The sequence below is a fragment of the Cryptomeria japonica genome, chromosome 7, assembly GCF_030272615.1.
Source record: "Cryptomeria japonica chromosome 7, Sugi_1.0, whole genome shotgun sequence".
NCBI classification, from domain to species: domain Eukaryota; kingdom Viridiplantae; phylum Streptophyta; class Pinopsida; order Cupressales; family Cupressaceae; genus Cryptomeria; species Cryptomeria japonica.
Genome location: NC_081411.1, coordinates 165,350,429 through 165,372,710, shown reverse-complemented (window position 1 = coordinate 165,372,710; position 22,282 = coordinate 165,350,429). Strand labels below are relative to the sequence as shown.

General features: G+C 34.3%; 1 long non-coding RNA gene across 1 annotated transcript; it reads right to left on the bottom strand.

Annotated features, from left to right (window-relative positions):
* Positions 1-2,669: 2,669 nt before the first annotated feature.
* Positions 2,670-4,133, bottom strand: LOC131857136 (uncharacterized). The gene is made up of 2 exons (XR_009358562.1): positions 3,999-4,133; positions 2,670-3,426 (listed from the first exon to the last, which is right to left on the bottom strand). It is a non-coding gene; the product is annotated as an uncharacterized LOC131857136 (long non-coding RNA).
* Between the last annotated feature and the right edge of the window lie 18,149 nt (positions 4,134-22,282).

The window sequence follows — 22,282 nt, the reverse complement described above, 5'->3', positions numbered from 1 at the left end:
GCTTCCTCAATCGTGGAAGGCTTAGAATCAATGATGTCTCATCAATGCCACATAACCCAGAAACCTCTATGGTCTCTTTCTTTCTCTAAAGGTGCCTCAAGGAGGTGCATACTTTTCTACCTCTTGCATAATCTATCTAGCCCATAGAGGTCTCTTTCAACTTAAAAAAATGTCTCTTAGACCATCCATAGGTTCCAAGGGCTCAACTAGATCAATAGCTTCTACTGGTTCAGTAGACTCCCTCTAAATCTCAAGAGTATGATCAATGTCCATGTCCTGAAAAGTCTCATTTTCTTCATTATCTATCTCCACGTGTGAACCTTTAGATATTTTAAATGCAATATCTTCTTCAAAAGAGACATCCCTTCTGATATCTATCTATTTCTATCCTGGAATATAAATTCTATAGGCTTTTGAAGATTCACTGTAACCCACAAATATTCCTTTCTTTGCAGATGGTTCTAACTTAGTTCTTATATCTTTAGGCACATGAATATAAATAGGACAACCAAATATTCTAAAATGAATAACCTTAGGTTTCACCCCTATAAATTCTTCTTTAGGAGTCATATTTTCTAATATTTGATGACGGCTTCAATTCTGAACATACATTGCAATTGTGGATGCTTCTGCCCAAAGAAAGGTTTGTAGATCTTGATCATGGATCATGGCTTTGGATGCCTCAACTATAGATCTATTCTTCCTTTCTGCAACTTTGTTTTGCTGAGGATTGTAAGGAACACAAAACTCCCTCTTAATCCCTACCTCAATACAAAAGTTATGAAAACCTCCAGAGGTGTATTCTCCTCCGTTATCAGATCTCAAAACCTTGATCCCTTTCTTGGAAAATTTTTCTAATTGTGCCTTGAATTATTTGAATTTCTCAAGCATTTCTTTTGATTTTTTATATTTCAAAAAGTAAATCCAAGTCTTTCTAGAGTAGTCATCAATAAAAATTACATAATACCAAAAACCACTCAAGGATGCCATAGGCATTGGTCCACATAAATTAGAATGAACAAGATCTAAACTACATTTTGATCTACTTTCACTACTATGAAAAGGACCTTTAGAACTATTACCCATTGCACATCCTTTACAAATACCATCATGCTCCATACTAAGTTTCAGAAGGCCTATAACCATCTTTTGCATGTATGGAAGAGCTTTGAAGTGAAGGTGAGAAAGTCTTCTATGCCATAGCTCACATGAACTAAAATGCAATAATGCTTGAACTAGGCTGATGGAAAGTTTATAAAGACTCTCTTGGTGAACACCAATCACCTTAGCTATTTTGATGCTAGAGTTCTTCGGTCAGGCAATAAATTTCCCTTTTGAGAATGCAACTTGATATCCTTTATCCTCCAAGGCTGAAATTGAAATAAGGTTCCTCTTGATGCCTGGTACAAACAAGACATCACTCAAGTGAAGATGAATGCTAGAATCTAGGTGAAGAGAGGTGGTTCCAGCTCCTTTCACTGAATAATAAGCATCATCTCTGATTATGACTTGGGGCTTGATTTCTCTTCCTACCAAATCTAAAAGGTGTTCTCTATATCTTATAATGTGTCGAGAAGTGCCACTATCAATCAACCATGTGCTACTATCAATTGAAACATTACTTGATAGGGAAGAGATGAATAGAAACCCTTCTTTGTTGTCTCTAGATTTCCTTTGAGGAGATAATTCACCAGCATCCACCATAGAAGCATGTTGCTTTGGTCTTGTAGGGAAATCTTGACCATAGTGACCATACTTGTCACATTTGAAGCATTAAATTTGGGAGAGATCTCTCTTCTTCTTTGAATCAAAAGCACCATCTAATTTCCTGTCTCTATTCCTCTTGAAATTTCCTTTTCTCCCTTCTCTTCCTCTCTTCTTTGAAGTTTGAGCAGTGAGAATATGAGCGTCTAAATTGAGAGCTTTGACCAATTCCTCTTGCAGCTAATCTAGATTCTTTTTGAAAATAGTTAGCCCTAAGGTGATCAAACTTTGGAAGCTTAGATCTTCCACTGATACCTTGATAAAGGGATCCCAAAATTGAGGAAGACCATTGAGAGCCAAAATCACTAAGTCTCTATCTTCAACTATATCTCCAATATCATATAGTTAGTCCTACAACTCAGTGATCTTCATGAAGAAGGAGATGATTGAATCTTCTTTAGCCATCTTGATTTGATGCAGTTGTTGTCTAAGGCAAGAGCTCTACTGGTATTATTGATCTCATATAATCCTTCCAATGTCTTGAACATCTCTCTCACCATCTTCAACTTGGATATAATAGGCACAAGGTGATCCTTTATGAAATCAATTAAATTTTTTTGGCCTTTGTGCCATCCTGGCACATCCTTCTCCACAAATTCGAGAATATCGTTCTCTTCTAATGTGATTAGAACTCTAAACTTCCAAGAGGTGAAGTTAGAGGCACCATCAAGCCTATCTTTGACCTTGAGTCCATTCACCATTTTGATGCAACGATAGACACACTAAGAATGAGAAGAAGAAATGATGATTCAATGCTTAATCAATTCTAATCATGATCTTTCTAAAAGCCGCTCTGCTACCATGTTATTTTTATGATCAGAATTAAATTAAGCAGAAATCAATCAATATTTTAACAATTAACACAATAATATACCCTATTAAAACCCTCGTACTTGAGGGAGAAAAACCCAACAATAATATCTTTTATATGATGAAATAAATCAATTACAATATGACTAACACAAAGCCAATTATGAGGCCACTCACAGGGCCAAATTAATTGTACCAATATAAATCGATCTCCTTGATATAATTGTCGAACTGCTATATGAAAATCTTAACTGTTGAAGTATGAAATAAATGAGGCAAACTGTGCTTTGTGAATTATTATCTTAATGAAGTCTTCGATCTTCATATATATGCTAGTAGTGACTCTTATAAGGGTCGTATCTTAATGAAGTCTTCGATCTTCATATATATATGCTAGTAGTGACTCTTATCAAGGGTCGTCCCTTTTCACAAGAGGGACGACATAGAGAGAGGCGACCATACCATGTAGAGGGATGCGTCCCTTAATTAAGTCGGCCCAAATGATAAATAAGACAAGGTGGCGACAAATGCATGGGTGGTGATCGTGGGTGGCGATCATGATGAAGTCTCCCGCCGCTAAACACGTCAACATGATACAATTATCTCCTTGAAGATTGGTCATGGAGCTGAGCAAACAACTCATTCCTTTGCGGTTGCCAATGCATAAATAAAAGAATGCACTCATAACCTAACTTCTCCAATAACTATTTCTACCACCGAACTTCTAATGGTGCATAATGCCTTTCATCTTTTCCTTGTCGTTGTCCCAAGAGAGTACGTTTCTGGTTGGAGAGTCCTTAAGTCTTGGCGAAGAAGAATGATAGCCAGAGCTCAATCTGAAATACCAGTCATCTGTGCAATTGACAATTTGTCAAGGACTTCAATTGTGAATGAAAAGAGAGATGCTCATAGCTAAATTGAAAGAAACAAATAAAAAAGAATACGTCGTAAGTGCTAAAATATTGAATGAGAAGGCCAATAATCAAGACTTTGAAACCCACTGCTCAGTCACACATCATAACCTTTAAACCAATAAAATCCAGCTCATTCACTAAAATATAAATAACTTCTTACAGCATATATTATTTAATAGAACTAATAATATACAGCTATAATCCTTGTAGCATATATATTCAATGGAATAAATAAACCTACAACACTTTATAATTCAACTATTAGCTTTTTCTTTCTCTTCATTCATTACAGACCGTTTTCTGAACAGCATGGAAAATATCCTAAAAGAGTTCGGAGCCCCTAAAATACACTGCCATACAAAAGCTTTTAAAAAGAAGAGAAAATCTATTCAAAAACATCTCAACATGCAACTAAACATGTATTTCATCCACAATTTTAAAACAGAAAAAAATCATCATTGAAACTACTATTTGACAAAGGGAGAATTTGTTTCTTGAAAAATTGCTTACCCATCTTTCCAATTCCACCCACTCTAGTAAAGGCATAAAACCAATTTTCCATCAAACTTTGTGAAACAAGTTTGCGGCATCTCCTCCCACTGCCATTTCGAACAAAAGAACAAATTAGTTGAAGAATAAAAGTGAAGAAAGAAGGGGATTGTAGATATAAGGGTGTTTGGAATATTGTAGGTTGATAAATACATCTGAACAGGAAGTGTCAAACATGTGACTTGTGGAGGTGTTAAAGTTGCTGTCACACCGTATGATCATCACTATAGTGCCAAACAAAAGCCTAAGCAGAGCAGTTAATGCAAACGAAAATATTCAATCCGAGTGGAGGAGCGCAAATACCACAAATAACGCATTGTGGATGGGGGCCGTTAGGATTCATTTTAATTTATTTTTATATCGAATCCCTTGTCTTAAGTTCTCTTACATAACCCACTTTACATTACATGAAAACTTTATTTATTTTCGAATGGTTTTTCCCTTATATAAAACTATCCAGATATATTTTTTTTATATTATAAATCAAGAGACCAAAAAAGATGTTTATACAGATGAGTTTAGGGGAGGCAGGGCCTCAACAGTGAAACCAAAAGAACTAGACAAGTGTCATATACAATGTACTAAAAGAAAGCTCCAAAATAAAGTTGTACTTGCTGCCATAAGGAACTAGAGGAGGATTTCATTCTGGTCTTGCAGCCATGTGGAAATTTACTAATATTTAATATATATTTATACATAAATATCATGATTTAATTAATTATATATAATAATTTATTTCATTAATTTATATTTATAATGTCAAATATAATTATATTACTAGCAATCGCATCTTGGTGTGCAATGGGTACACCGAAGAGGTGTGGAGAGTGAATTAAATTTTTTTTTTTGATATATTTAGAAATGGTTTAATGTGAGAGGAGAGATGAAGATGGGGATGGAGAAGAAGATGGAGGAGGAGAGAGATATGGAGAGTTCATGAGATGGATAAATAAAGAAGAGACAAGGTAGGGATAGATGGAGATATAAGAGAAAAATATATAAAGAGGGAGAGAGAGTTATAGAAAGAGACAAATAGATATAGGAACTTATATACAAAGAAAGGTAGAGAAAGAGATTGATATAGAGATAGAGAGAGATGTAGAGAAAATAAAATAGAAAAAGAGGGAGAGATGGAAGAAAATATAGAGATAGAGGTAGAGAGGTAAAAAGATCTAGATATAGAGGTATAGGAAGAAGGAGAGGGAGAGACGAAGAGAGATGGTTGTATAAAGAGAGGGAGACATGTGTAGAGATAGAGGGTGGATAGGAAGATATGGTAAGAGATAAAGATAGAGCAAGTGGAAGAGGGAGAGGGAGATAAAGATATATAAAGGAAGAGGGAGAGGGAGAGATAAAGTGATAAAGAGATAGAGATGTAAGAAGATATAAAAAGAGGGGAGGGGAAGATAAAGAGGAAGAGAGAAATAGAAGATATAAAAAGAGGGATAAAGAAACAAGGAGAGATGGAGAGAGAATGGGAGAGATACTTATAAATACAAAGATAAATTAGGGATAGGGAGGGAGACGTGGAGAGAGATAGAGAGGAGGGAGTGAAATAGAGGTAGAGAAAGATATGGGTAGAAAGAGATAGTGAGATGAGTGAGAGGGAGATAAGGAGAGAAATAGAGTAGGAAAGTTGGATTGAATAAGAGGGAGACAATTTTTTTGAGAGGGACAAGGGGAATGATATAGATAGAGGGAGATATAAAGAGATAGATAGGGATAAAGATAGAGAGATAGGTATATAAAACTACAAATATATGAATAAAAAGAGATAGAGAGATGAAGCAAGAGAGATAGAGGGAGAGAGAGATACACGGAGAGAGAGATAGTTAGATATAGATATAGTGCGAGGGGGAGATAGAGGGGGCAACAATGAGAGAAATAAAGTGATAGAGACAAGTAATAGAGAGAAGGGGAGAGAGTTAAAGATAGGAAATATAGAGAGATAGAGATAGATATAGGGAGGGAGAAATGAGGAGTATGTGCATCTAAGTGAGAGAAATAGATATGGAGAGAGAGATAGATGTGCACATATATAGATATAGTGGGAGAGTGAAATAGAGAGATAAGAGAGAAGTAGAGAGATTTATAGAGTAAGAATGATATTGATAAAGGAAGAGATTGTTTTTGATTAGGATAAAACAAGTTTTGAAGGGGCCCCGAAACCCTTACAATCAAAGAGCTGCCATCGAAAAAATAGACTAAACTACCTCGTAGAAAACCACAAGTTTTAGAAAGGACATGAAACCTTGTGGACTTACAGGTGTCAAGATCCCATTTAAACAAAGGCTACAAAAGACATAATAAAAAAAACATAGTAGCCACAACACACCAAACACAAGCTGGCTAAAATAGATAGTCTAAGTAAACAAACAATATACCTCAGAAAAACATAGATCGAGGGTTTATCGGGCACTCTCAACCAACAAGAAGGATTTTCCTAGGCTTTCATAACTTGTAACAACATCTTTAGGCCACAAAAAATGAATCTTGAACGTAACCAAAAAAAAAAAAATGGCAAAATTGTGCCCTTAAAAATTGCCAACATCCAGTCTATCCCTGACAAGAACAAGAGACATAGGGTTTTTCTAGGTTCCCTCAACCACAAGAGTGGGTTTTATAAGGCTCCCACAACCTAAGATAGGGTTTTTTAAGGCTCCCTCAATGTTAAGAGTAGGTTTTATAAGGCTCCCACAACCTGACATAGGGTTTTTCCAGGCTCCCTCAATGTTGAGAGTGGGTTTTACAAGGCTCCCACAACTAGAACACATGGGTTTTTGAAAGGCTCTGATAACCTTGAACTTGAGAAAGAACAGAGTAGAGCACATAATACCCTCCAAAATCTCCACCTCAATAGGAGATAAATGGGAGAAACCAGATAAAAAACAAAACTCTATTCCCATATGGCCAAGAAACAGGGTACCATCAGCCATCTTGAGTAGCACTAAGAAAAAAAATCCTCCACTCTTTCCACCTCAATAGAAGAAAAATAAGATAAATCCATCGAAAGGCCCATCTCATTCCTCAGACAATTGAGAGACAACAGACCATCCACTCCCCTATAGCATTTCCCAGCATCCACCGTGGCAAACATCTTCAACTCAATAGAAGATAGGTCATTTCTAGCACCATCCATCTTCACCTCTAAAGAAGATAGAGCCAACTCTATAGAAAAATCCAAAGAAAAACAAAGATGCCGAGGAGGAAGCCAAATAATAAATGGAAAGCCATCCATAGGGCCAAAACAAAGAGGAACATGCAAAACAACCCATGGATAAAGATTAACAAACCATAGTAGGGGGGTCAAACCAGTCAACCATCCCCTCAAAAAGAACTATCTACAAGGAGGAATGAAGATGATCAAGAGGTAAGAATAGACTGCATCCTCCTTGAACTAAACACAAAGCCTTAGAGAACACCAAACCCTATCCAAAAGATAGGGTCCTAAAGAGGCAAGCATAGCCGAGGGCCACAACCCATTCGAGATGCCAACACTAGTCATACTAAGGCTAGAGTAGGCAAGAAAAACCTCCAAAACCATTCAAACACATTTCTCACACCGATAATAGGGGAGCAAGAACCTAACAAAGGATGCATGCCACCCAAGAAGTCCCCACCCCAATGCTCCCCTGGACCAAATGCACCATACACAACACATGCATTGGTAGGGGAACATCGATCCAACATCACCATCCTTATTTGTCTCATCTTCTTCTCCATAAGCCTCCCCTGTGTCCATCGCTCTTGCCTTTGCTCCCATAGACTCTCTTGCCCGACTCATTTCAAAACCCTATTTAGTGACTGGAATCTATGATAGAGGAAGAGATTGTTATTTTAATTATATTTATATAATATTAATTATAAATCATCATTTAATGTATTTTAAATATAATATTAAACTTTACCATTAATCAAATTCTTATTTAAACTTCTCATTTAATTTATAAAAATAGTTTAAAATAACTTTAATAATAAGAATAAGAATGATTTATTTGATTTAATTTTTTGTAAATATTTAATTAATTATGATTCTAATTATATAAATAAATTTTTAATATATCTTTATATTGTTTAGAAAGAAAGTTTTATAATATGAAAATAAATTATTAAAAAGTAAATTCAAATCTTTATCTTCAAAATTAAAAATCCCTACTTTTGAATTTTTAAATTTTCAATAACTATTCTAAAAGACCAAAATTTTCTTTAAAATAGTGTAAAATTTCATACATGTAATCATTTAAAAAATAAAAATAAAAATTTATATAGCATATGTTATTAAATTTCATGTTTTTTACGAAATCAGAGGACAAATGTTGTGCAAGTATTTGGAGATTCCACAAGCTAATTTATTTGATGTTAGATATAATTTATACTATATCCAAAAGTATCTATTCATGTTGCAGAAAAGAAGAATATTTTATTTTATATTAAATATAATTTATGGAGGTAGAAATAAAGAATGGCAGAAATGGACTGTTCAAGGTCAGAACTCATTTTGATTTAATTATACATGAATACATACAGATGAAAGATAGTAGTGTTTTGACATATGTTCTTTTCACGGGTATTCATGCACAAGTTGATTTGCATTTACGCCATGTCCTTAATACTTGCTGGGAAAATCTACATGCTCGGTTTTCTTGTCACTAATAAAAAATGGAACAATTAACACCATCCTCTAGATTAATACCCACATTTTTGGAGCTCACCAATGTTGATGAGTGTCAGTTGAGAAAATAGAAAAATACAAATGAAAAGAGTTATAAAATTGAGGGCTAATAGGAATTCAATCATCTTGCATTGTTGCAGGAGTATTTTCATCCCTTGATCTGCAAACTTAATCTATTTATCTCATATAGGGCACACCTTCGGTGTAATAAAAATAGTGAAAAAAAATGTGAAGATGGGTAGTAGGTGAATGCAAAGGCATAAGGTGAAAAATACCGATTCCTTTATGAAGCAGTGAGGGAACATTCACACATTCATTTTGATTTTAGATGTTTTAGATTCAATGGATGGTGCTATTGTGGACCTCCAAAGCATGACTCTAATTGGAGGAATCTTGGGGAAAGTGAGCCACATGTTTCAGATTAAGGACTAGGTTGATAAACATTGGAAAGAGGTTGAAAAAGTCTTTTTTATGCCCAAACACATTTTCATTACTAATTTCCATTTGGAAGCTACCTGATATGAAATTATCAACCGGGAAACTTGGAAATTCAATGAAGATTTTGTGTTTATGTAAAAATGGAGCCCTAATTTCAACCCAAGGGTTATTTAACCCTACATGGCTTAATTTGGATTAGACTTTATTACCTCCCTTTTGAATTTTGGTCTGGTGACAACCTATATACAATCGAAAACTCATTAGGGCATGCAATTGATCTGGACATGGGGGAGTGTAACTTAATCCATTTTGTGCAGATCAAGTTTTTAGCAATCAAGAGGTCGCTACCTCATTCGATTGAAGATATTGGCTAGAGAGGGGAGCCAATAGATTGAATTAGAAGAGTAGAAATTCTTTTGCATCGTGTTACAACAAGAAGCATATGGTATCAATGTGTCCTAGACTAGCCCCAAAATCTCAGATTAAGAAAAATCCCTCGATGATTAGTCTAATTCCTCCTTCGAAGGACCTTCTTTTTCCTTCAATAGAGTAGGCCAAAAATTTGAGTATTGAAGAAGCGATTGGGAAGGATTTAGACATGCATCTTTCTGGAATTAGAGCCTTAGAATTACCTATTGTGCCATATGTAGAGGCATCTATAGATGTAGGTCCTTATTTATAAATGGAATATGTGTCGTCTCTACCTAATAAAGATGAAGACAAATAGTTAGGAGTTGAATCCAATAAAAAAGATGAGATAGGGATCATGGAAAGAAAATCCATAAATCAGTCAATGACAAAAGATCTTAAACTCTTCAAAGAAGTTATGAAAAGACAAGAAAGGAAAATAAAAAAGGCTAAACAAAGCCTTCTAAATATAAAATAATATATGTTTCAATCCAATGAAGTAAAGTCCTCCTTGGGAGGGTAATGAAGATCATTAATTGGAAGATTAGGGGATTAAATGCCCCTAACAAGAAATGCTTATTGAAGGGCCATTTAGAGAAGATGTTGATGGATGTTGACTTGTTGCAAGAGACTAAATTGAACATGAAAGAAGTGATATTTTTTCTTAAACATTGTGTAATGGTGCAAAACTAACACCGAAAAGGGAAGAACTATGCTCCCTTGAGAGCCATTGTCACAACATACATTTTGATATTTTGAACTAGTAAAACTAATGAAAATATCTAATTATAGAAGTGGAAAGAGTAGATAACAAAGAGTTTCTAGTTTAAATCCGAGTATCTTGGGTAAGGATGCAAACGTGGTGTGTAGAAGTCTATGCAACACAATGTAGTCTTCTACATATCGAAATAAAAATGAAAAAAATGAAAAAAACCAACTCTATGTTTTGATTAACCTACAAAATCTAGATGTTAGAAATGTAGCTACAAATACGAGATGATAAATACAAATAGAAATGAATATAAATGAAATAAATAAAGCATAAGCAAACCCTCATGCATTCAAATGCCTTCAAGAAACCTACACACATACAAATGAGGAAAAAAATTGGGGCTATATAGGGGTTTGCCTCAATGAAACCCCGGCTTTGGTGTTTCCACCTCCATGGACAACCAAATAGATAGATTTGGATAAAACAGTAAATAGATAATATAATAGAAACAAACCCTCCTTAATGGAGGCAAACCCCTATTAACAGAGATAAATTGATAGAAAGATAAATATGTAGATAAATGATTTGATAAGTAAGAGATGTGATGAATCTCTAAGAGGCTCAAAGATACAAGAGAGATAGAAAGATATCACTAGCAAAGTTGTAGAAAGACAAAAGAGATGCAAATAGCATTGTGATAAGAAAGAGAGAAAGATAAAATTTTGTGAATACTAGAGATAACTAAAGGAACCAAGAGATATCATATAAAAGGAAATTGAGAGATTGAAAGGAGATAATAGATAGATTTAAGAGAAATATTAGGAGGGAAAGAAGAGGTTGGTGAGTTGTTCTAGAATATTTTGAGTAATTTCCATCAACCTAGGAAAGTGACAAGTGTTAAAACACTCAACCAACATTTGAACATATGTCACAAGACATTTGTGTGGAGCACAAATTATAATGTGCCCACACTAGAATAGAATTCAATAGTAAATAATAATAATTAAATTAAAATATAAAAGAACAAAAAATCAAAATCAAATAAAAATATAAAGGGATATAACTAAATAAAATTAAATTTTGATTAAGTTAATGAAGGGTCAAAAGACATGGAAGGAAAAGTTGTGACTCCCTCAAACATGAGATATAAAAGAGAGAAGGGAACCTCAATTGAGTGGGGGATGAATTAGGGAATTGAAAGTGTAAATTTGATTTAAATAGGAGGGGCAGATCCGATTGTGAAAGGTTGTGTCCCTTTCATATGGCATGAATAATGATGGGTTGCACTCATTCAAAGGGGGCTAGTGGTGAAAGGGTGTGTCTCCTACCAAGGGGCATACATGATGAAGACCTGGGAGCCCCCTATTGAATTGGTTGAATGGACTAGAAAATTGAGGGGGTGGGGGTGAATTAGTATTCCCACAATTTCTAAAATATTTACTGATATATCAATTTGATCAATTAAGCTCATCAACATGAAATAGAAAATGCAAAATAAATAAATAACACAACCACAAATTGAACACTATATTTTATACGTGGAAAACCTAAATGGGAAAAACTAAAATGAGTGTTAGCTCTCAAGATAATATAACTAGTTATATGGTGTTTACAAAAAGGGTGGCTCACTACCGAATGGCTTACTACTAGATTACAAAGTGGCTTATTGCAATAATTCTGACCAAAATAGAAAATAATTGAATTGGAGAAAATTGCATCTCCTAATGCATGAGGTCAATTCTCGGCTAAGCTCACATACCAACTTGCAGAAACTCATAGCTAATTCGGTAAAGGATCACTATACCACTGTCTATTATCTCTTGCAACAAGTCTGGGAAAGGATTATTGCACTGCTCTACCAAATCAAAAATTTGAAACAAATCTAGTAAAAGATTACTGCAATGCTTTATGCACTCTTGAGTTTTCCATATAATCCTTTTCTCATATACTGCTCTCACTATGAACTACTTCTCTTACTGCAATTGCTCTACTATCCACAACTTTGTCATCTACATACTTCTTACTCTACTACACATGGACCTGCTCTTCTTCAATTATTACACACACTATATATATTGTTCCCCCCCCCCCCACACACACCAATAAGCATATATACCAAGATAATTTTTTGGCCAAGCATAAATGCTTTCTACAGTAATATACCAAGATAACTTCTTACACACTTTATTCATAGACTTCATTTACTGAAACATACACCCTAATAACCGAGACAAATAAAGGTTAATGAGACCCATAGACTTGAACCCATATGCATAAATTTCAAGTACAATAACTCTCAACCTCCAAGATTTAGATGCCATGGATTTTAGAACATAAAACCATATAATATAATCATCTAGATAGAAATATAATAGAGACAACTACTATAATTGCTATGACTAATATAACTCACACCACTAATGCTAGAACTAGATACAAACCACGATAGACACAACACAATATTTTGAAGATTGGTATCTTTTGGAAATAACTCCAGTAGATAATCTATGCCTTACTGCTACATATCACATACATATCGCATCCTGTCCTAATTGGTATACTAGGTTTGACATCAATGACAACATTCACATAAATCTAACAATCTCCCCCTTTGTCATTGATGACAAAACATCTCAAAAAGAATAATCTTAGAAACATATCTACATGTAACTCCCCTTTTCTCATATGACTGATATCTCCATACTCTATTTCTCTCCCCCATTGACAACAATGACAAAGGGTGCCTTCAATCATTAGCAACCATAAAAAGAATGTAAAAAATGTATACCAACCAAAAAAGATTTTCAACTACTTTTCTTTTGAAATATCTCTTTATACTTCTCCTTAAAATCTGGAAGGAGAACCTTCTACGAGTGAAAAACCAACTTAATGCTAAAAGATAAACTCCTAAATTCCACCAACATATCAACAACATGAGAGAAATTCTCTAGAGAAGTCAGATTCTGCTCATACTCAACCGCATGATCAAGATATTCTAAAAAAAGCTCTAGTTTAGCTTCAATAATTTCCTTGACATTCCAAAAAGTACTCACAAACTCTTCCCTTTTCCTTTGCAATAATAATAACTCAACTTAAAGAGAATTTACCTTTTTCCTCTATTCACCATCCCTGTCATTTAGAAAATCAAATGACTTACCCAAAGAATTGTTAGATAATTGATCAGTCCCAAAGACACTGAGAGGGGGGGGGGGTGAATCAGTGTCTAACTGGTAACCAAAATATTTAAACTTGTTTGCAACTTTATAAACCAAATTAATATATCGGTAAACAAGTAATAATGCAATAAAAAGAAATAACAGTATAACCATCAATGCACACTATAACACATATTTTTGGTGAGGAAACCTGGTAGGGAAAAAACCTCACTAGGATTTGTGACCCACAATATTTTCTCACTGGCCAATATGAATAAATATTACTTATACAATAGAGGCCTCCACCTACAGGAAGGCCAACAACCTAAAGCTCACTTCTCAACAACAAAAATGGAGTCCCATTGACTACATAATTGGATGATTAAATCCAATGACAATGTATTGCTAAAATAGCATTTGCAATGCTGGATTCAATACTGGTTTAAGATTTGTTAGATACCTCTACCATAAACCTTGCTTTGCTTTACTCTACTCTTATTCTCTCATAAAATAATTAAATCATAATGCATATATAGTTATTTGCTCTCATATACCACTTGCATTCATTACCTAATTACATTCCTTACTTTGCTTACTTGGTTACAAAATGACCTATAAGATCTCATACATATATGAGTCTTTACAATACATCATGTCAACTATACAAATAATATTACAATAGAAAACAATATAATTTCCATGTCTGCTAGGAGTGCTAGTAAGATCTTCCATTGGTGTAGAATGGATGCCGGTGAGAATAACCTTTGTTGTGCCTGCCAGTGCCAGTAGATGATGTCTATTGCCGGTTTAACTTGTGAACCATGTTATCAGTTGGTTGTCATCAATGAAAACATCAACTATTCTCATCTGAGTGTATAATTCCAACAATCTCCCCCTTTGGCATTGATGGCAACACTCATGAGAAAAATCCAAAAATTGATATCCAAAAAATGAAGTCCAAAAATAAGAGTGCTCCCCATAAGAAAATGATCCCTTCTGTACATTTTTATCCCACACCACTACTCCCCCTTTGACATCAATGACAAAGGATTTAAAAAAGAATCAAAGAGCTCAAAATTCTACCTCAAAGCCTATAACTAGTTATGTACAATCTGAAAGATATCTGCTAAAATCAGATTAAGACTTTGCATGAATTTAATGCTGTTAGAAATAATGATTTTAGTCTGTCTAATCATACCAGTCAGATAATGCATCTATTGCTCCGGTGATCTTTCTCCTTGAATTGTTTCTTTAGAAAACTCAATCTGATGTGTTAGAAGGTTGTCCAATCTAGGACCAAGTTTATTTTTCAGCTCCCGGGCCTTCATTATTATTCTTGCTTTTTCCTTTTCTAATTTTTCAATCTTTTCTTCAAACACTGCCATTTCTTGATTCAAAACTAAGGTAAGTTTTGAAGAACCTATCATGTTATCTTCTATATCATCAATCTTTTTTTGTCTTTTCTTTATCTCTTCATCAATGTCCTATGTTAGGTCATGAGGCTTGCATTCTTCCTTATACCATTCTTTATATTCCAAAATACTAGAATTAAGTTCCAGTAATAAAGAATCAATATGCTCTGTGTAGTCCTTAATAGTCTTATCAAAGAATTCACCTTTCTCCTTACTCACCCTTTCCTTAATAGTCTCTTCATTAATTTTATCTACAGTCAGAATATTTGAAGCAATGAATTTGGACAATGTATCCAATTTACCTAAAGATCTAAAAATATGATCTATCTTACAATTCGGTGCAATTATTTTCAAAATAGGTAAGGTATCTTCAATGGCCTTAAATTATAAGGCATTTCATTCAATGATCTTCTTTATGGAATCTAAAAGTACATATGTCACATTAGTAGGTCTGTAATCCATAGTGGAAGTGCTAGGCAGAGTGTGAGGTTCTGCAGTTGGTTTCTTCTCATCTCCAGATTCCTTAACCACTTTTGCTATCTTGTTTCCATAAATGACCTTTTCCTTATTAATTGTTTCTTCTTTATGCTCACTCTATTTTTCAACTTTGTTTTCATCCTTACCGTCTACCTTGCTGACTGTCTATTCAGCTATACTCTGTTGTTGTCCTATTCTAGTTTCAGTTTGTGCTTCTACTTCTACTTCTATCGGTTTCTCAATGTTAAGCTAAGTATCATCAGGGGTGGTATCTGGTTTCTTAACTTTAGTTGTTTCCTCAATATTCTATTGAGAGTCAACAGTGTTTACTGGTGACTCAGAGACTTCAACATTTTTAGCTTCAACTCTCTTTTCCTCTACAGTTTCCTTATCCATGACAATATTAAAATCCTATGAGTCCACATTCATGGTAAAAAGAATTTCAGATTCTGGATTAGTGTCATCTTTTGTCATTTCCTCTGCCTTCTCTTCTGATTGACTATTAGTTCATGTCGGTGCCTTTGCAGTTATTGGTGGGGTGTCCTATGCCGGTGGAGGAAGGTTATCCTTAACCGTGATATCAGGTACACTACCAATTTTTCCTTTACCCTTATCCTTCTGATATACCTTGGTAAATGACTTGTCTATTTTTTGTCTAACCTTCTCTTCTTTCTTCTCTCTTTCTACAAAAAATATATCCCACTTATCTATCATTTTATCTGCTATTTCTTTCACTCTGCCTACCATAAGACTAACCTGCTAGTGACCACTCACAAAAACTATTCTATTTGCCTCTGATATTAAATCATCAATTTCCTATTTGGAATTAACAGGATGCACAATAAGAAGAGCCTCTACTTTTATTTCTTATCTGATTCCATTACCGACATTCTCTTAGCCTCTAACCTCAAGTATAAATCATTTGGTAGATCATCTACAACCTCAATAAGAACTTTCTTGTATATATCTAGGTATAAAATAATGCTTTCCTCTATAGTATCCTTATTTGAATTATTGAAAAAATGATAAAGTTTATTCACATTACTAAGGTTACCTTCTTGTGCAATTTCATTGATCAACTCTTCTGGTGTAAGAGTATCTGGTGTCTTAGAATCTTGTTTAGTCTTTGGAGTCACTTTCTTCTTTTGACTAATGGGCTCTCTTATAGTCTTTTGTTTCTTTCTCCATGTCCTTGAATTCTTGGGAGATGGTGTAGGTGTCGGTGAGGGTTTTCTTTTCTTCATGTCCACTCTCTTGAATTTAGCTACCTTGTCACTGTTAGAATCAAAAGAAGTAGCCACAGGAGAAATGTGAGCTACCGGTTTCTACTTTGATTGACTTTTTGTCACACTAGCATAAATACTGCTAAGATTCATCAATCCTTTTGTAAGCATCTTTCATAATTTTGTCCCTTTTCTTCCTTTGCTTCATCATAGCAACATCACTTTCAATGGTTTCAGAAATAACAAATATTTTCTTTGTTGGTTCCGATGGAGAATCGAGGAGTATTTTCACATATGAGTCCAAGTTGTGAGAGTCCACCTCATATCCCATTTTAGTAATCCAGATAGTTTTGGGTCTAACTGCTTCCATCTAGATTTCATCTCTTTTTACTACAAAGCATATTCGTTTAGCATATTTATCCACAATGCTTTGGGGAATCCTTTTCCTTTTTCTCATTTTAGCTTAGAAATTCTTAAAGTAATCTTTAACCAACTTGTCACCATTAGATCCCATACCGGTGATTGCCTCTTTTATCTATTTTCCAACTGAAGTATCATAGGAAAAATCCTTATGACCTATACTAAGATCTGTTTTGAAAGTAAATCATTAAACATACTATCAGACTTCCAAATTTGAAGGTTCCTTTCTTATCACCTTTGATCTTGTGCAAATTCTCTAACAATTCATCCCTTAACCATTCACAAATATCAATCTTTTCATTGTTCAATATGATCTCATGTGCACTATGAATGCATGAACGAGACACATAATTCAACCTATTTGTATGACCAACATTATAGCCAATGGCCATGCTAGCAAATTTAACATTTTCATCCTTTATATCATTGACCCTAAGTGATCGATTGTCAAATGTATCTCTGGTTAAGCTCATAACCTCTTTGTTAGGGATTTTCTTCTTCTTGTCAGGTCTAGAACCGGTGGAGGGTAAACCAGTAACAACCCTGATAGCTTCCTTGGTAATCTTAAATACTGAGTCCATCCACATAAATTCACCGTGAACCCTACTAAGGACATAGTGGATGGCTTCATTTGAGAATTCTGGCATATGGAGGATATCTATGAAACCTAAATCCTCAACTAACTTACGTTCCAGTTTCATGACCCCATTCTTGTCAATGATTACATTCATATACATATTCATCAAATCTTCGGACCCTAAACTTTCTATGTGACAATGTATGTATTGCCTAGGGTCTTCAACAAATGTGACTCCTTTCAAGATTCTAGAAAATGCACCAATAGAGTCATCTAGTTTTGCTATCTTAACAATGATCTTGAAAACAGGTCTAGGTCATTTTATGTTTTCCACAATAGTAGGGTTTGCTACGAATTCAGGAACAAAAGATGAAGATGCCATTACAAAAGATAAATACCTTTTAACTGTGAAATCCTTGAATGCTCTGAATGACCTTTGTTGCTTCTCCTTTAGAATGCCTTTGCTCAATTTCTCTCTCTTCAAATGCTTGGATGCTTGGTGAATTGAAATGAGAGGTAACAATGCCTTTATAACCAGAAATTGACTTACAACTGCAATAATTGCTTAGCTGGTGAAGTGAAAACTCCACATATCTACCAGTAAAGAAGAAATATAACTTCTTACCACCAACTAAGGGTAAATGCATGATTTTCAATTTGTTGCCTTACCCCTAAGGATTATTCCTTAGATGAAGAATCTCTTGCCGATGTAGGATTACCCTATTCTGCCAGTGTAGAGACAGATTCATCAATTCTCTGATCTCTCTTCCTAATCCATTGCTTAGAAAATTCTTGCTTGATTTTAGTCACTTCTTATTTGCCTTTGTTATTGGATCCTTTATTGTTCACCAGTACAGTCTTACTTCTACAAAATTTTGCAATATGCCCAATCTTGTTACTTGCATAACAAGTTACATTGTTTCTTTGAATAGCCTTTCCATAACCTTCACAAGTTTGTGTTCTACATTGATTAGATAAATATCCAAATCTACCACAAACATAGCATTTCACATTCATTTTGCAATTGTCTGAGTCATGACCATTTTTATTGCATTTGGAACATTGACCAGTGGGTAAGTTTGTATTCTGATTACTCCTAAATCTACACTAATTTTCTCTATGACCAAATTTGTTGTAATTAAAACATTTCCCATTAAATTTATAAGCATTAGGTTGCCTTACCGGTTTGTTGTGATCATTATTGTTTGCAGTCTTGAAACTTTCTCCATGTTCAAATCCAAGTCCAATTGTTTCTCCATTAGGTTTTTGAATTTTCAGCATATCATCAAGATTATCTGAACTTTTATTGAATGTCTTTGTTTTCATTTGCAGTGACCAACTCTTTTTCCAAAGTGCTAACTTGTCTCAAAAGTTTCTCTTTGTCATGTTGCATGTGAATCAAATCAGTTTTAAGCATATCATTTTCATAACTAATCCTTTGAGATTCATCCGATCTTTTATTGAGTCTTTTGGCCAAATCTTCTTCATTCCTCTTCCTATCTTCAATATCCTTGCATAGTCTCATGGTTAAATCTTGCATCTCAATCTTCATGTTACCGTTCTCTTGTCTCAATTTGTCTGCAATATCTTTACGAGTTTCTTTTTCTTCATCATCTTGATTTTGCAATTGTACATGTAATTCTTTTCTCTTATTCTTTGCTATAACCTGGTTACCTTGAAGTGCTTTGATAAATTCCCAAGCAGTTCTAAGTTCATCTTCCAGTTTGATATTCTTCAATTTTTTTGAATCAAAATCTTCAAGATGTCCTTCCAACTGTTGTTTCAAACTTTCCATTGGTATTGATTTCAAAATCTTCCTCAAGCTGTTAGGATTCTACAAATAGAGGACTAGGCTATGATACCAATTGTTAGATACTTGATCAGTCATAAAGACACTGAGAGGGGGGGTGAATTAGTGTCTAACTAGTAAATAAAAGATTTAAACTTGTTTGCAACTTTATAACCCAAATTAATATACTGATAAACAAGTAATACTGCAATAAAGAGAAATAATAGTATAACCATCAATGCACATCATAACACAAATATTTTTGGTGATGAAACTCAGTAGGGGAAAAACCTTGGTGGGATTTGTGACCCACAATATTTACTCACTGGCCAATATGAATAAATATTACTTATACAATAGGGGCCTGCACATGCAGGAAGGCCAATAGCCTAGAGCTCACTGCACAACAACAAAAATGGAGTTAGATTGACTACACAATTGGATGATTAAGTCCAATGACAATGTACTGCTAAAATAGTATCTGCAATGCTGGATTTAGTATCGGTTTAAGCTCTGTTAGATACCTATGCCATAAACCTTTCTTTTTTCTGCTCTACTCTTATTTGCTCATAAAATAATTACATCATAATGCATATACAGTTATTCTCTCTCATATACCGCTTGCATTCATTACCTAATTACATTCCTTACTTTTCTCACTTGCTTAAAAAATGACCTATAAGATCTCATACATATACGAGTCTTTAGAATACATCATGTCAGCTATATAAATAATATTACAATGCTAAACAATATAATTTCCATGTCGGCTAGGAGTGTTGGTAAGATCTTCTATCAGTGTAGAATGGATGCTAGTGAGAATAACCTTTGTTGTGCCTACTAGTTCCAGTAGATGATGTCTATTACAGATGTAACCTATGAACTATGTTACTAGTTGGTTGCCATCAATGAAAACATCAACTATTCTCATCTAGTTTTATAATGCCAACAAGAACACAGTTCTTCTTCAACAACTTCAATTTTTTCTTTATGCTTCACCGTAATAGCTAGCCATGAAAGACAATACCTGTAAATTTTTCTAGCACTGCTAATACAATTTCTCATTTCATTTATGCATTTAGATAGAGACCTCTGTTCATCATTGCATTTCTCCATCATGCTCTGCATGTTATCAACTTCTTGTTTTGAATCTTCTACACTAACATGTTGCACAACCAATCTCTCTTTAACTAACTTAGATAGGGATTCCAGTAGCACATCATTGATATCTTCAATTTTAATATTGTTCCAGAGCAAATAATTTATTAGGACATTAAAAGTTCTATCCACCTCAATAGAGGTAACTCACATCTCTCCAATCTTCTTTAATCCATCTCCTTTGCCAATAATCTTCAGCAAATTGGACTCATCATCATGATATTTGGATACTTTTTCTTTCTTCTCTACAACAACCACTTCTCCCTTAGCCAAAGGGGATTCTAGATCTTCAGTCACAACAACATCTTTCTCCTTCTGATCCTTCTTTTTCTTCTTAGATTCCAAAGAACTAGTAGGTACAAACTCTTTCCTTTTTCTCTTTTCGAAAGAAGAAATCTCCTTAGCTGAGTTGGTAGCTAGGGATACTGGACTGATACTCCACATATCCAAAAATGATTTGAAATAAATATTGCATGCATCTTCTCTCTAATCCAAATCACTTAACTATTGAAAGATTTATCTAATAATCGAGACTCTAGATTCCCATATCACATTCTTTTTAGTCGGAAGGGATTCTGAACAATACATAGCCAAACACACAAGCATTGATCCAAACTAGAAGGGATAATCTTGATCTTTTATTATTTTGATATTTTCTAACAGTTGATGCTTTAACAATTCACACAAATTTAACACAACATATTCCATGGAAATCTTATGCGCAACGTACACTACAATAGAAGTTGAATCTTATCTATTTCTGAAATAAATCTTATAGGATATTCCATATGCTACATACATCATAATAGGATTAATGATTTTGTTGATCAACAATACTCTCAAATCACTTGTCACACCAGTTAGGGTTTAAAATTCCCTATCATTTAATGTATTCTTAACCAATACACTCCCACTATCACATAGGCCAGTAAGAGTCAAAATAATATCTTTCGTGATCAGATAGGGTTTATTCAACATGATATATTCATTTTGCATGTGACTCAAAATTAACTTGATCGCATCTTCATTGTCAAACCACATAAAGTCACTGCATAAATCCATTCATTTGTGACTTAATTCTTTGACCTTTTACAAATCTACTTCACATAGACTCTTTTTCATTTTTCTAATCTTCTCTATGCCAAATTCATCTAGCCATACCATTTCTATCAGCTAAAAAACTTCCGCTGCTTGATTCTTCAACATCCATCTTTGATTCCATGCTTGCTCTACTTTTCTCTATTTTACGCTCTTTTAATTTTTGCTCCTACTCCTCAAAAATTTATTTTTCATGTAATGATGGAAATGACATAAAATTACCAAATTTAACTTACCAATCCCTTCTAATATTTTGCCGCTAAAATATGTCTTTTCAATAGCGTCAGCACAAACCTTGAATTATCGGATAGCATCTCTAATAAAGTCACGCTGAACCAATGACATGAATCAACTCAGAAGAGGGGATCAAAAGATTTGTCTTGATAACTCCCCTTGAGCTGAAGCAACATGCTTAGTTACAGGAGGAAGAGGTGTAGGAACTTGACTCCAACACACTAGGATTGCCTTCATTATTCACCTCCTTCTTTCTCCAAACCATGACTTCCTTTTTCTTTTATTCATTAGGTGTCACCATATTATTCTCAGTAGACTTCTCCATACCTTCATTTCTGCACTGATTAGCATAATGCCTTGCACTTGTAACAACTAATGTTCTACATTGAATTTAATGAATGTGTTCCATATATGCACTGATTATCTTTATGACCATAACCATTCCATATATGAAAATATCCATGAAAGTTAC